The sequence below is a fragment of the Bombyx mandarina genome, chromosome 09, assembly GCF_030267445.1.
Source record: "Bombyx mandarina strain Sakado chromosome 09, ASM3026744v2".
In the NCBI taxonomy this organism is placed as follows: Eukaryota; Metazoa; Arthropoda; class Insecta; order Lepidoptera; family Bombycidae; genus Bombyx; species Bombyx mandarina.
Genome location: NC_143216.1, coordinates 14,329,671 through 14,345,899, shown reverse-complemented (window position 1 = coordinate 14,345,899; position 16,229 = coordinate 14,329,671). Strand labels below are relative to the sequence as shown.

Here is a 16,229-nt window from a genome sequence, read left to right as displayed (position 1 = left end):
TGATTTCCACGGTGAAGGAATAACATCGTGTAATAAAAATGAAACCCGCAAAATTATAATTTGCGTAATTACTGGTGGTAGGACCTCTTGCGAGTCCGCGCGGGTGGGTACCACTGCCCTGCCTATTTCTGCCGTGAAGCAGTAATGCGTTTCGGTTTGAAGGGTGGGGCAACCGTTGTAACTATACTTGAGACCTTAGAACTTATATCTCAAGGTGAGTGGCGCATTTACGTTGTCTATGGGCTCCAGTAACCACTTAACACCAGCTCGTCCACCCATCTAAGCAATAAAAATAAAAAAAAAACCTACTTCAACCAAGTAGGTTTACACATTCCTTGATTTAATTAAATATTTCCCATTGTTCCGCGCACACAAACGTTCTAGGTAATAAATCATAGAATCTCGCTGCTTTTGAATAAAAAACTCAGTGCAAAAGCGCTCCAAAAAAAAAGCTATTATAAATGCGAGATAAAAGGTTTTTAATACATTTATTTTCTACTTGTTTATATAATGAGAAAATTATGTATATAGCGACTGCAGAAAAATTCGAGACCCAAATATGATGCTAAAAAACTTAACGCAAATGGAAAATTAAATTAATTTACTGAGATAAGAATGGAGACTTGACGTCTTAAGTGATCCACGAACCCGGCAGTTTAAATCGAAAGCGACTAACAGCCGCCCTTAGCATTTTCTAAAGATGGTGGATTCCGCTCGTAATCTGAACTGACATGCAATAATGACATCGCAGAAACACAGTACGATTTTGTTGTAAGTAATTGGAAAGTTTATCATTAAACACATTGTACGTATGAGAGCTTTTGAAGCAGTCCTCGGATGCATTAGAAAGTTTGGAACGCTGAGATTCAGGTTGGGCGGGCGTAGGGAACTCCGGGAGAGGCTGAGGCGTCCCGCCCAGTGGCAGCTCGACCGCCGTCCCGAGCGCACGCCGCGTCGCGCACTCACACCGACCCGCCGGTACGCGACACACACGCATGCAACCTTTCCCGACGAACCCAACCGCTCCACAGAACCCCCTTGCACACCCCCCCTCCAGCGTGACCCCACCCCACCCCTCAAACACCCTAGACCCTGAAACCCCACTATAAGCCTACCTTGTAGATAGTCATTGGCCTATGCAATAGGAAATTAATATAATATAAATAATTACTCAATTATTCTGTGCGACATGAACACTTCCAGTTAAGGCTGAACTATTCGTATGTATAAATGGCTTCATTTTATACAACGTCTTTTTTACACAATCATTTTTTTATAATACCGAAACACACAAAACTAATTTGTATATTTACGAATGGAAAATTAAATTTCAGACGCTAATGATAGCATAGTTTTCGATTCAAAGAACCATCATTACTTTTTTATTGACATTAATTACGACTCTTGGCTCAAATAAAAAGTCTGTACATCATAGAACATAAATGAATAAACGTTATCGTGGTCCTATATTATTATTATTTTGAAATTAATGCCAAAACGACAACAATTTTACTGATAATACAACATTTCGGTTTTAATCATTCGAAAGCCCTTAACTGAACATCAATAAAACAACGGTAAATTATATACCTACAAATGTTTGTGGTCATTACAAGAAAAATTGACGAAAAGTCACGTCCGCAGATTTCTGTTTGCACGCGCGGTATGAACAGACCGAAGACTTCGGGAAATTGAAGATTTCCCTAAGCTCGCGAATTTCTAAGATCGTCTTCGATTTTGACTAAACTTAATTAGAAATTTAATAAATTCAACGTGGAAATTAAAATAAGAATTGCTTGCTAATTAAATTAAACCATGTTGTTTGAAGATAATTTGATAATACCTAGTCTTGCCATAAATACTGAGACAAAGGAAAAAAAAACTTCTATTGCAAATAACATTTATTACTTTTACAGTGTGTTAGTTTAATACATAAATATAAAACAATTTAAAGTATAAAAAGCTTGTTCGAAGTGGTCTCCATTGGCTGCAATACAGTCCTTTAAACGTTGAGACCAGTTATCAATAGAAGCACGCACTCTTTCCATGGAAAAAATTATCACTGCCAATCGTACGGATTGTTTTAGGGACTCCAAATTATCATGGCGTTTAGAGCAAGCCGTACTCTCTAAAATTGACCATAAATCATAATCCAGCGGATTGAGATCGGCACTAGACGACGGCCAGTCTTCAGCTCTGATAAAGTCCGAAACGTTCGTTTCCAACCAAGACTGCGTAGACCGAGCTTTATGACCTGGCGCCGAGTCTTGCTGGAAGGACCATTCTTGATTATTGAACATGGTGTTGTTAAGGGGCTTCACTACCTTCTCAAGAATGGTATCTTGATACACTTGTGCCGATGTTTTGATACCTTTTTCACAAAAGTATGGCTCAGTCACTCCTTCATAGCTAATACCCCATCAAACCATCACTGAAGTCGGATAGTGCCCACGTTGCACTCTGTCGACTAATTGGGAAGCTTCCTTAGAGCTTTGAGCAATACGGTCATTCTGTTTGTTAAAATGTTGCTCAATTGTAAAAATTTTCTCATCCGTAAACAAAATTTTTCTATGACCTCCCTTTGCGTACCGCTTCAGTAGTCGTTTCGATTTTACCACCCTATTCTCTTTTAAATTATCAGTTAAGAAATTACCAGTACGTTTCTTACAGGCTGCAAGTCCTAAGTCATCTTTTAAAATACGCGACATGGTTCTAGGTGCTATCTTCATCTCCCGAGATAAAATCTTTTGCTTTCGGACAGGATTTCTTCGAATTCTTTCCCTTACTGCTTTGACCACCTTTTTCGTACGAACACAACGTGGACGGCCAGATATTTTTCTGTCACAAACAGAGGAGGTCTCATTGCATCTATTAATAGCCCGGTACGCAAACATTTTACTAATACCAAGCGTATGGAGAGTTTTAAAAATTGCATTTGGCTCCATACATACTTTGTGTAATGCAATCACAGCGATTCGGTTCTCTTTATCACCCCACTCCATTTGAATATCGCAACATATTGTTTTGTGGTCGCAACACTGCTCATCCGCTGATGACAATCGTCAATATTTCATTTCTTTGCGTCAAGGTTAGAGTGTCAAGGGGAGTTTGAAAAGCGTCATATGCTAATTTTAGATGTATCTAATATTTTTTAAAGAATAATACTAACAGGGTGGTGCAGTAATTAAAGTTTCTGACTCTTACTCCGAGGGTTGTGGGTTCGATTCCCACATCGGGCAAACATTGTGTGATTAACAGTTTTGTTTGCTCTTTGTCTGGGTGTTTATTATCTGTATATGCATGTATTTAAACATATAGAAGTATGTATCTCAGTCTCTGGTACCCATAACTCAGGGAATTCTAATTTGCGGCCGGATAGCCGTGCGTGTTTTATTCCCAACTATTATTACCTACTAGCTGTACTCGTCCGCTTCGCTGGCCATTTAAAATTAACATTATTATTTCTCACCCCACAAAGATTCTCATCATTAACGCCCCCGCAACTGGTGTAGGGAAGCCAACACTCATATAAATATTAGCCTATCCATTAAATACATGTATTTTCTACATGAATACCAAGTTTCAAGTCAATCGGATGCATGGTTTAGTACTTATAACGGAACATCCGTAAAAACCACTGTAGCTTTATATATTAGTATACATTATATTTTTTATTACTCGTGTATAAAAACAAAATACTTACATTCAAGTTACATTCAAGTTTGTAGTCGTCGTGGCCTAACGGATAAGACGTCCGGTGTATTCGTGTTGAAGCGATGCACCGGTGTTCGAATCCCGCAGGCGGGTACCAATTTTTCTAATGAAATACGTACTCAACAAATGTTGACGATTGACTTCCACGGTGAAGGAATAACATCGTGTAATAAAAATGAAACCCGCAAAATTATAATTTGCGTAATTACTGGTGGTAGGACCTCTTGTGAGTCCGCGCGGGTGGGTACCACCGCCCTGCCTATTTCTGCCGTGAAGCAGTAATGCGTTTCGGTTTGAAGGGTGGGGCAGCCGTTGTAACTATACTTGAGACCTTAGAACTTGTATCTCAAGGTGGGTGGCGCATTTACGTTGTGGATGTCTATGGGCTCCAGTAACCACTTAACACCAGGTGGGCTGTGAGCTCGTCCACCCATCTAAGCAATAAAAAAAAAAAAAAAAAAAAAACAATGTATTGGCGCCAAAATGAGAAAACTCAATGAGCAATCCATATAAAAATGACAGATTCCAAATTCAAACGTAATATTTTGTTTATTTTTAATTGTAACAGTATTTATGGCCAGACCATGTATAATAACAAAGACACAACAAACAAGATCACAAATCTAGGATGTTCTTCGGTTTTCGGTCACTAGTCGCAAAAGTAATTAAGTCTAGTTTACGTTTTAATCACGCGTATATAATATTCATTTTATTATTTAAGACTTTCATATACATCGGGAAGTAGATATAATAGAAAATCTCTCAAAGTGTAATATTGACAAATTCTTCCGTCGCCATCTTTTATAACGAACTAACTCAATTGCATATGAAGTCGTTTTTCGTGGAAATGGAAGCTACAACTGCTATCAAAATATTTTGTACTAGCGGACCGCTCCGGCTTCTCTCGGGTATTAACAAAAATTTAAAAATAAAAAAGTACAACACACACAAAACACACACACACACACACACACACATCAACCCTTCTATTTGCGTCAGGTTACTAAAAAAGAAAATTATAAAAATAGTTTGACTATTATTATTTTAATGAACTTTTATTTTCATTAAATGATACATTTTTTTAACTATTTTTTATTATTATATTTCTAATTTTCGTAAAAAGTATATACATACAAAATAAAATCCATTAAGTTTATTGAGTCAGAGCTTCGCTGTAAGCAATATTTGACGTTGTTTCATTTTTTTTAATAAAAGAACACTTATTGTGGTATAACTATAATAGACATATGACATATTAGACATATGCTGTCGCGACACTTTTTGTAAACAATAATGTGTTCTACAACGTCATAGCACATTATTTTATTCTATCATCAATAGTTTTCGCAGCGCACGATGTAAAGAATATTTTAGGTATGTTTTTACACTTGGGTCACATTACTGGATTTTTAGTCAGGGTCCATATTTTTTGTAAAAGAATATAGCCTATGTCACTCGGGGATAGTGCAGTTTCCAAACAGTGAAAGAATATTTCAAATCGGTTCAGTAGCTTCGGAGCCTATTCATACAAACAAACAAATATTTCTTCTTATAATATTAGTATAGATTGGTTATTAAATATACATTATACCTGGTACGTTTGAATCGAGATATTAAATCAAATTGCATTGAAGTTCGATCTCATTAGGATTAGTACAACTCTTTGTCAATGAGAAACGTTTATTTTTTCGTTTTTAATCATATTTCATTTATTTCTCAATCAAAAATGATTACAGTTAGAAATTTGTTTCTTACGTAACTCGAATTTTCCTTCCTCGTAAACACTACAGTTTTACAATTGCATTTATTTTTTACAGTTATTTCGTCGTACTTTTTTATATTATAATAATTTTATAAATTTACGTAATTGTTTGTGTTCAGACGTATTTAAGGCTACACGTGGATCGTGCCGATTTTTTTCCGCGAAAAAGACACATTACATTGCATATTGAACGCATTCCTTCAATCGATACATTTGAAATTTCGATCTTGTGTCTCGATGGGCAAAATAGCATTCTCATTATTTTAATTTAACCACTAAAACTTAAGAACCACTACTTTTAATATATTTACAATAATTCGTTTTGATTATGACTAAATAATAAAACAACAATGATTTTACTGAAACATTTAACGTTGAGTTCTTAATCTCTTTCATACAAATATCTCAAAGGCCGTTCACCTTGTAAAACTAACATAAAATATAACAGAAATCAATCTTAGACCAACGTTTTTGATATACAATTATACTAAAATAGACTTTAATAGATAAAAAAGAGAACTCTTGTTTGAAACAGCATTAAAGTTGTTAAAATTCAAAACCAGTGCGAAATCAGAATTTATCGCTTAGATAAACAGAAATGAATATGCAAATTGTTGAAAACATTACAGAATAGATTACCGAGTTAGTAAGTAAAAAGTAAGTGTACGGCATTATGTACAGTGGTACGTTGTTCATTACCGCCACAGCTAGGGTTGTCGAATTATTTTTATTGTTTATTATTAATCATTATTAATTATGTATTATTCCCCAGCGTTAAAAAAAAGGGGTTGTCGAATTAATAAAAAACGAAAGGAGAATCTCACAAAGATGCGAACTTACAAAAGGACATATTATGTAGATAAAATTATAACGTGTTTTATGTATACATATTTTCCTAACATTATTAAGAAACTTTGATAAAACTACATCATCGTCTCCATGATTTTTACCTTTGTATGTATTCCGTTATGTGAGCAATCATAAATAATAAACTATTTATAATTATGTTAGTTACTTTATGAACAAGAACGCTTACTGAATTCTTAAAGAAATTGTGAAATTGTGTGAAAAAACATCGATTTTCTATGAATTTTTTTTATAGTTTAGACTCGCAAATGCATTTACGACCCGCCTGGTATTAAGCGGTTACCAGAACACATACACACCTTTTTACTTCCATTTTTACTTACATTTCGTCGGGTAGAATTAAAAAAAATGCAAATTACAAAATTGACCATAGAGTTTAAAAACGAGAACACAGAACAGATTAGATAATACCTACATGTACCGAGAATTCACTGCCTCTTTTCTCATCTCGTTTTGTTGAGTTTCATTCCATTTAATTACAATCCGAAATAAATTGTCTTACTGGTGGTAGGACCTCTTATGAGTCCGCGCGAGTAGGTACCACCACCTTACTTATTTCTGCCGTGAAGCCGTAATGCGTTTCGGTCTGAAGGGTAGGGCAGCCGTTGTAACTATACTGAGATCTTAGAACTTGTATCTCAAGGTGGGTGGCACATTTACGTTGTAGATGTCTATGGGTTTCAGTAACCACTTAACACCAGGTAGGCTGTGAGCTCGTCCAACCATCTAAGCAATCAAAGAAAAATCAAAATCACCTCATTCCGATCCACATAATAAAAATAAAAAAAACAGAATATGTTTGTATTATAATATATTTATATTATATTATTATAAGAAACATAAGAATAGAAAGAATATTTTGAAAACTTTGCCGTACGGAAAAAAGTAGTAGAAGAAGATGAGAAAGTACGATAAAGGCAACCCTAACAGCGGAGCGTTAATAGTCCCAGTTCTGACATTCTCTTTGTGATCACGTGGTTTTTGTAACTGCCGTTAGCTTAGTTTTATCCCTTTAACCATGACAATAATTAAAACTCCTTGATAGAATTTCCTTGTCATATCATATGATTAGGTATATTCGGTTCCCTACTAAATTCTTGATAACTTTTGAGTTGTATTCCCAATTTTAATTACTCACTGAGTTCTTCGCCAGAAAAATAGATAAGCCTTTTAAAAAAATTAAGCAATACAACCTAAATACAAAAACACACCGGATATGTAATAATAAACTTCGCAGACAATTAAAATTTATCATAACACAAATGTAAACAAACAGATATAAAAAAAGATGATTTTGTACACAAACAAACTGCTGAGTAGAGCGCTTGCTTCATAGACAAACTCTGAAATAAATTAGATCCGATTTTCATTTAAATACGGACAAAGTGTATTTAATGAATGAACTTTGAATTTACGTAAAGGTAGAAGAAAAACATTCTCATTTTCCATCTTATTATCCGGTTACTATTAAAATATACGTAAAAGCGTATAGGGTAAAATTACGAAGCTCCACAAGCTTCAAATTCTCAAAGCTTTGACGTCAAGTAACTGCCCTAAAATAAACATTGGCTCGTAAAAGCAATTTCAGCTTCAGGTACACTTATACTGTTTCAGTCATGGATAGAACGTAGCACGTTTACTTTAGTACTGTAGTGTGACCATGTATGTCTGCGCTACGACGAGTATAATTTTAAGCTATGAGGAAGAGGCTTGTGGAGAGTACTTAACGGCAGGTAGCGGCTTGGCTCTGCCCTTAGCATTACTGAAGTCCATGGGCGACGGTAACCACTCACCATCAGGAGGGCCGTATGCTCATCTGCATACAAGGTTAATAAAAAAAAGTCGTTTTATCTAGTTTTTTATACAGCTAAATCATTCGGAATATTTTGATATCTAATTTTTTCCATGCGATTTAATGGTAGGACGTATTGTGAGTCCGCACGGGTAGGTACCACCACCCTGCCTATTTCAGTCGTGAAAGCAGTAATGCGTTTCGGTTTGAAGGGTGGTGCAGCCGCTATAACTATACTGAGACCTTAGAATTCATATCTCAAAGGTGGGTGGCGGAATTTACGTTGTATATGTCTATGGGCTCCGATAACCACTTAACACCAGGTGGACTCTGAGCTCGTCCACCTATCTAGGCAATAAATAAATAAATAAATAAAAACATGACCATGGAGCCTTGCTACTGTCAATGAGGCATTTACTGATTTCAATAATAAGTAAATGCAAATCTATAAATCGACAGTCGTATATTATAAATATCTATAAATCGTGGGCTGCAATTGGTGGTTTCGATCTCCAGACCAAATAAAACAATAAACTTGGGAAATAAAAATAAATAAGTAGTCAGGTCATAAGTATTGTCACACAGTAAAAACTTTTCTTTTAGAATGCTGGCCACAAAAAAGTTTATTGAATTCGAATCTCGAATTGTTCATGAAAATAAAAATGTATACTTTTAGAATTTTTACTCATTTTTAAATATGGAGTGGACGCTTAAAGAAGACCGTGTTGCAGTTATTGCGTTGCATCGTTGCGGTTACGCGCCAATTCAAATTTTTAACATACTGAAAAATTTGAATATAACCAAAAGATTCGTTTATCGTACCATCAAACGATACAATGAAGACTCTAGTGTAGATGACAGGTCAAGAAGTGGTCGCCCTCGGTCTGTTAGGACTCCAGCAGTGATAAAAGCTGTGAAGGCGCGAATTCAAAGAAATCCCAAACGTAAGCAGAAACTGTTGGCCCTTCAGATGGGGTTAAGCAGAACCACGGTGAAAAGGGTGTTAAATGAAGACTTAGGGCTTCGGGCATATCGAAGAAAAACAGGACATCGTTTGAATGCTCGTCTAATGGACCTGAGACTGAAGAGATGCCGCGCTTTGTTGAAGCGGTACGCGGGAAAAAAATATCGGGAAATTCTTTTTTCGGATGAAAAAATTTTTACCGTAGAAGAGAGCTACAACAAACAAAATGATAAGGTGTACGCACACAGTAGTGAAGAAGCGAGCAACCGTATTCCGCGTGTCCAACAAGGTCATTTTCCATCCTCGCTCATGGTATGGTTGGGAGTTTCTTATTGGGGCTTAACAGAGGTACATTTTTGTGAGAAAGGTGTAAAAACGAATGCAGTTGTGTATCAAAATACAGTCCTGACGAACCTTGTGGAACCTGTTTCTCATACCATGTTCAATAACAGGCACTGGGTATTCCAACAAGATTCGGCGCCAGCTCATAGAGCGAAGAGCACACAAGACTGGCTGGCGGTGCGTGAAATCGACTTCATCCGGCACGAAGACTGGCCCTCCTCCAGCCCAGATTTGAATCCGTTAGATTAAAAGATATGACAACACTTGGAGGAAAAGGCGTGCTCAAAGCCTCATCCCAATTTGGAGACACTCAAGACATCCTTGATTAAGGCAGCCGCCGATATTGACATGGACCTCGTTCGTGCTGCGATAGACGACTGGCCGCGCAGATTGAAGGCCTGTATTCAAAATCAAGGAGGTCATTTTTAATAAACTTTAGTGTCATAATAATCTATGTTTTGTTAAGTTCATTTTGGTATATGAATGGTTACATAATGAATAAACTTGTTTCAATTATTTTACATTAAACATGTGACAGAATTTATGACCTGACTAGGTAAAATATAAACATTTAAATAAAACAACAGGTCATCTCTTGTGTACAATTCCTATTTAGTACAATTTCTTATTCCTTAATTTTACACATTGAACGCCACATGACAAATCGAGTATTTTTTATTTAGGCCCCGGTGCTCACCGGTGAGCCTTATCTTACTGAACCGTTCGGGCCATGAGGATCATTCGTGAGCCGCGTGAGGATTCCAACGTAAATGCTTCCTAAAAGCTTTTCAAATCCAATAGAAAGTCGTAGTTTTTATTTTAATCTTAATAAGCCTTAGCTTTTTTAAAATATATTTAAAACTAGACGTTAAAAGTCGCTAATTAAATTTATCTTCCGTGCAAATTATCGTATTTTAGAATGAAAATCTCAAGTCGATAAAAGTTACTGATTCCCTGATTTTGGCTTGGCCCGAATGGCCAAAATACGCTAGGCTCACTGGTGGGCCGCATAGCGTTCAACATGTTGACAATTACTACATTTAAAATTATTATAACAATGTACTTACTCTCTGTCTATATTACATGGTTATCATATTCCCTGCGGCAAATTGCTTGTGAATTGCAACGCCTTTCATCTTGAGCGCATCAGATATCATGCAAAGAGAATGGAGCTGAATACACTTATTTTCAATGCTAACACCTGAAAAGTATTACTCACTTAATATGCGTTGTTTTTGCTTAATTTTACGTTTTGCTATAACCTTGTTCATAAGAGAGCCTTGATTAATGCCTTGATTAATTGACTTTTGGCCAAAATTCTGCTATTACATGCTGCTATATAATATACATTGAAAACTGAAAATGCAATAAAAGAAAACAACAAAGCAAGCGTTCTTGTTCCTGCCGAAAAATCCTTGTAGGCAATTTTTTGTGATCTTTAAAGTAATTTTGAAACGTTAACGAAAAGGCCTTGTCAATAATCGAAATATTTTTAATAATAAAAATAAAACAGTAAAATTCAACACAATGAACGGCATTGAAAATAAAATTGTCCATGTATGTCATTCGAAAGGCCGTATAGATAAAAAAAGTACGTGTAAAGCACCACTTCATAGGAAAAGGGAGGAAAAATGCGGGATAGGTGTGTATATCCTAAAATAAAACAATAACCGCCTTTTATTAGAATATACAGTATTTTTTGGGAGAAATTTCAATTAAAAAAAATATTGTGGAGTTCTTTTGTTGTTGGTTTTTACTTCTATTTTTATTTATTTTATTACATAGAATCACAATTTGGTTCTAACGTTTTCATAATGCTAAAATTTATAAACGCTTCGTGGGATTACATACTTCCTTTTGCATCCTATTATTACATCTATGTCGGGTTTGTCACAGAACATATAAAACATAGGTAAAACAAATTACTCTGTTGTTTGTTGAAAAACTTAAGCTCATAAAATCATCTTATGTTCTTTTTGATTAATCATCAGATCAGATTAATCATCTTATTGACCAAAATTTATGCCTATATGTAATCAAATATGGGAACATTTATATTATTACATACCTAACAATCTCAGGAGAATGTTAATTTAGTTCGCATGATTTACCTCCTATAACCCTACAACGTGAAATATTGTTTCGTTTTCACTTTTGCTTTTCAGTTAATGCCTAATTTTTAATGCTGTACCAAATAGTTACATAGTTAACATCCAAAATATTTGCTTGCAAACTCTTTACTCAAGAAACTAAAATGCTAATAAAATTTAAAATTCAAATGTCACTAACGGCTTTCTGGAATTACAGTCAATTAAGAAATTGTTTTAAGTAATTACTTTTCCGCTACAAACTTTTGGAAATCTAATGTAAAGTTTGTCAAATCGACTACAGTTAATTCGACAAAATTACCCGTCACTACTAATTAGTATATTCTTACTGTTTGTTCATAAGTTTTCAAAGTAAAAAAATAATTTATGGTAATAATTATAACGTAATTGTTATGATATCTTCAAGACAAAACCATTATTAAAATAAAATATACTCATCTTAATACTAGGTACTAATATTCGATAGACCGAAAGCCCAAAAACTTTGAATTAATAAAACAAACAATATTAAAAGACTTTTTGGCGGGAACGCGAGGAGTGAAGTTGTGTAATTTGTTTTATTTTGTCTATTTAGTGTTTCTTCAGGTTTAAATGTGTAATAACGGTGGTTTATTAACTGTTTAATATCTGTGACAGTGCACAAATGTGGGAAAATGAAACAAAGCCGCTGGACGTAACGTCTCGGGATCCTCCAAAAAGTCCACTGAAAATATCTCAGTAAATGACCACCATTTTACTGAGATTATATTTCATCCCATATCATCTCATCTTATTTCATTTAATTTCATCCCAGTTGATTGATGTCTCAAATTAATCATCTTCATTTCATTTCACTTCATATTATCATTTTGCATTAAAGTATCCCATATTATATCATTTCATCTCATTTCAATTCATATCATGTCATGTTTCATATTATTAATCAACTTCATTTCATTTCATAGTATCATATTTCATAAAATAAAAAAATATATAAAAGATTAGGCTGTATGGTACGACACCTTTGCCTTTCCATTTGGATAAATAAAAATTCAATATTTATAGTGATTTCGCGCCAATTATAGAAAAAATATGATTGCGATGTTCAGATCATAACTAATATTTAAGCACCTTGAGAAGTACGTTTGCTTAAACATTTATTGTGTAATTTTAAACAGAAGTACCTATACAAAGATGCCAAAAAGCGCTGAACTGCATAAATACGAAATGCGAAATCGACACGGAACACTAATCGATGTTTTCATCTGATCATTCAAAGATGTCGGAATGTTCGTTGCCTATTACACCAACGTAAAGTACAGGACATCAATATTAGTGAAAGGATGAAAATCATTCGGTGGTCCCCGTAGTATTTTGTCTAGAATCGAAATAGGTATTCCGATCGTAAATTTCAGCATTTATGGCCCTATAAAATTTTATGACTACCTTTTACCGAACTAAGGTTGCTTGTACTATTGTTTGATACATTTTCTTGATGTTTCAAGTCCTTTTGGTAAATTGTATATATAACAAAAGAAAATCGTTAAGTTCACTCTGACTTTGTCATCGTATCGACTCTCAGAGAAGGTGTTAGGCATGCTCATTGCTGTGCAATAGATTCGAACGATATAAATTTCCTCAACTGCCTTCTACCGGAAATCGAACCCGGGAACGGGTTTGGTACATCGGAACATATTCTGACAGCAAGGATCTTGATATTTTCATTTCCAAACCTTGACATTTTGATTTTCGCTTTTCATTATTGTAATACTTCGGAATTCAACTAATTCGGTTTGAATTGCGGAACTTTTTACGCGCACACATTAGCACAAATGCTTGGCATGGCATAAATCTAAATATCGAGGTGTGGTGACCCTGGCCATCATACTTATTAGATAGACTGCAAATTATACCAATCAGAACTAGCACGCCCGATTTCCCCTATCAAAAGGAATAAACCAAAGCTTAATTGTCAATTAAAATAATGCTCAATTTGAATTTCACACAACAAGAACAAAATTTTTGGTATTTTGTTTTTTGTATACTTCAATAGCGCGATTCACATTGTTATATCTATAGCTTCCAGCAACCACTTAACACCAGATGGGCCGTATACTCGTAACACCTACGAATGTTTTTTTTTAGAATATTACGCGCTTATAACAACTATAATTTCAACAAAATCTCACTTTTGGTATCGTGAAACGGACAAAAGAAAAGCTGTCTTATTACGTAACTGAGCAGAAAAATAATGTGTTTCCGGTGAGGCTATGACTTTTCGTCGGAATATAACATCTGTCAGTCCCATGTCACAAATACTAATGGGACAGTAACTAAATCTTGAATCGTATTATCGTGAACATTCTGTGTCTGGAGGCTTTGATTTATTAAAAAGATTCTTTTTTTTTAAAACTAAAACGTAGATTTCTTACCCGAATCAATGCAAAATACATAAGAAAGTGTAAATTGGATTAAAATAAATGTCTAAAGCCGAAACGCGTGAATGAATCGCGGAAGAAACAGGAATGTGTTAACTGCAGCTTAGGAAGTAGGGAGATAAAAACAATGATTAAGCATTGATATTCGATAAACGTTATAACGATAAATGACTCGGTGGCGCACTCGCATTTGGCCCCTGACTGTTAGGGCGAAAGGTCGTGGCTTTCATTTCCATATCGGGCAACCATTCGTGTGACGTGATGATCACGTGTGATGTGTCCCCGATCAACTATTTAATATACTTATAAATGTTAGCATCAATAATAATAATTAGTGGTCCCCCATTCATTGAAATTCGCCTAAAATAATTTGAACTTATAAGTTCGAACATTTTTTTTATTGCATAGATGGGTAGATGAGCTCACAGCCCACCTAGTGTTAAGTGGTTACTGGAGCCCATAGACGTCTACAACGTAAATGCGCCACCCACCTTGAGATATAAGTTCTAAAGTCTCAAGTATACCTAGTTACAACGGTTGCCCCACCCTTCGAACCGAAATGCATTACTACTTCACGGCGGAAATAGGCGGAGTGGTGGTACTTACCCGTGCGGACTCACAAGAGGTCCTTCAACCAGTGATTACGCAAATTATAATTTTTGCGGGTTTGATTTTTATTACACGATGTTATTCCTTCACCATAGAAGTCAATCGTGAACATTCGTTGAGTACGTATTTCATTAGAAAAATTGGTACCCGCCTGAGATTCGAACACCGGTGCATCGCTCAACACGTATGCACCGGACGCCTTATCCTTTAGGCCACGACGACTTCAGAGACTTCAGAGATACTTCTTTGATCACAAATTTCGCCAAGGCTAACCTCCTCGCGTCGTTTTCCTCATTACTGAGGGTCGAGACTCCCCCGCTGCATCAGTTTCTCCCATACGACTTCCCTCCATCTGCCGCGATCCTTTGCTTCATGAAGGGCATTATGGAAATTGATGCTCAGAGAAGATCGTACTTGGTTCGACCATCTCGTGGGATTGCGTCCTCTGGGACGTTTGCCATCCACCTTTCCTGTCACCATCAGCTGTTCAAGATTGTGACCCTCTTTACGAGCAATATGTCCGAAGAATTCCAGCACCCTACGAAGGCATATAGTGGACAGTCTGGCTTTGATATGAAGCTCTCTCAGAATAGACACGTTGGTGCGAAAGGCGGTCCATGGAATCTGTAGCATTTTTCTCCAACACCACATTTCAAAAGCGTCTATTCGGTCTCTGTCGGCCTTCTTCATTGTCCAGGTCTCCGCGCCATAACTGAATATGGAGAAAACTAGCGAACTCACCAATTTGGTTTTAGTTTTTCGCGTGATGTTACGGTCTCTCCATATCTTATGCAGCTGGGACATTGCATTTTTGGCCATCCCTATACGTCTCCTTATCTCTTTTTCGCATGATCCCGTGTTATTAATGTTAGACCCTAGGTAGACGAAGTCGCTCACGATGTCAAGGTTCAGCGTTCCCGTTAGTTCAAGGCTGTTGGTTCGGTCTACAATCATCACTTTGGTTTTGCTGTGATTGACTTTTAGGCTAACACTATAGACAAATAATATTAAAAACAAACAATTTATGATATTCTTAATTTATAGATGCGTGTGTGTGCGTCAAATATATGGTAGTGTGTGTGATATTGATTGCATTTTTATGCATAAGGCCCTTCGTACACAAGGCTACGCAAATCTTCGATACTCGACGATTTTAGTCTCCAAGCGACTACCGCCATACAAATCCATTGAGGTTCGTACACGAGTCGCGTCGGCGACATTCGTTCCGCGACTCGCGTCGTGCCAATAGCACGCTACCTGCCTGTCGAGATCTTACCTACATAAGTCTCGGCGATTTCCAAGATGGCGGAGTAATTTTTTAATATTAAATTTGTTTCTGAGGTGGAAAAATATCCTTGTTTATATAATTATAAATTAAAAGAATACTCAAAAAAGGAAATAACAGAAAAAGCTTTTCGTAGCCGTAGGAAAGGCAGTTAATATAACAGATTGGTATATTTTTATAGCTTTAATAATAGTCAGTACATAGTTTTGTAATGAAAAAACACTTTTAGGCAGTATATTCTTTTTATTAAGGTTTTGTTTTAGGTATTTACACGAATTTTGTGTACATTTTATTATGATAGCCGATGTCGTAAGCCGGATTGCCGACGCTGTTGTTGTGATCTAGGATTATTATCTAGCATACCAGATA

At 35.9% G+C, this 16,229-nt stretch overlaps 1 protein-coding gene across 2 annotated transcripts in view; it reads left to right on the top strand.

Moving 5' to 3' along the window:
* The first annotated feature begins 877 nt into the window (after nt 1-877).
* The window catches only part of LOC114239752 (uncharacterized), a 29,490-nt gene continuing 14,138 nt past the window's right edge, over nt 878-16,229 (top strand). The window contains exon 1 of one of the 2 annotated variants that reach the window (XM_028170114.2): nt 878-978. The gene's annotated coding sequence lies outside the window, so the exon portion shown is untranslated. Of the gene's footprint in view, nt 979-1,074; nt 1,221-16,229 lie in introns of those variants that run through there. The other variant, XM_028170116.2, reaches the window with a different exon arrangement.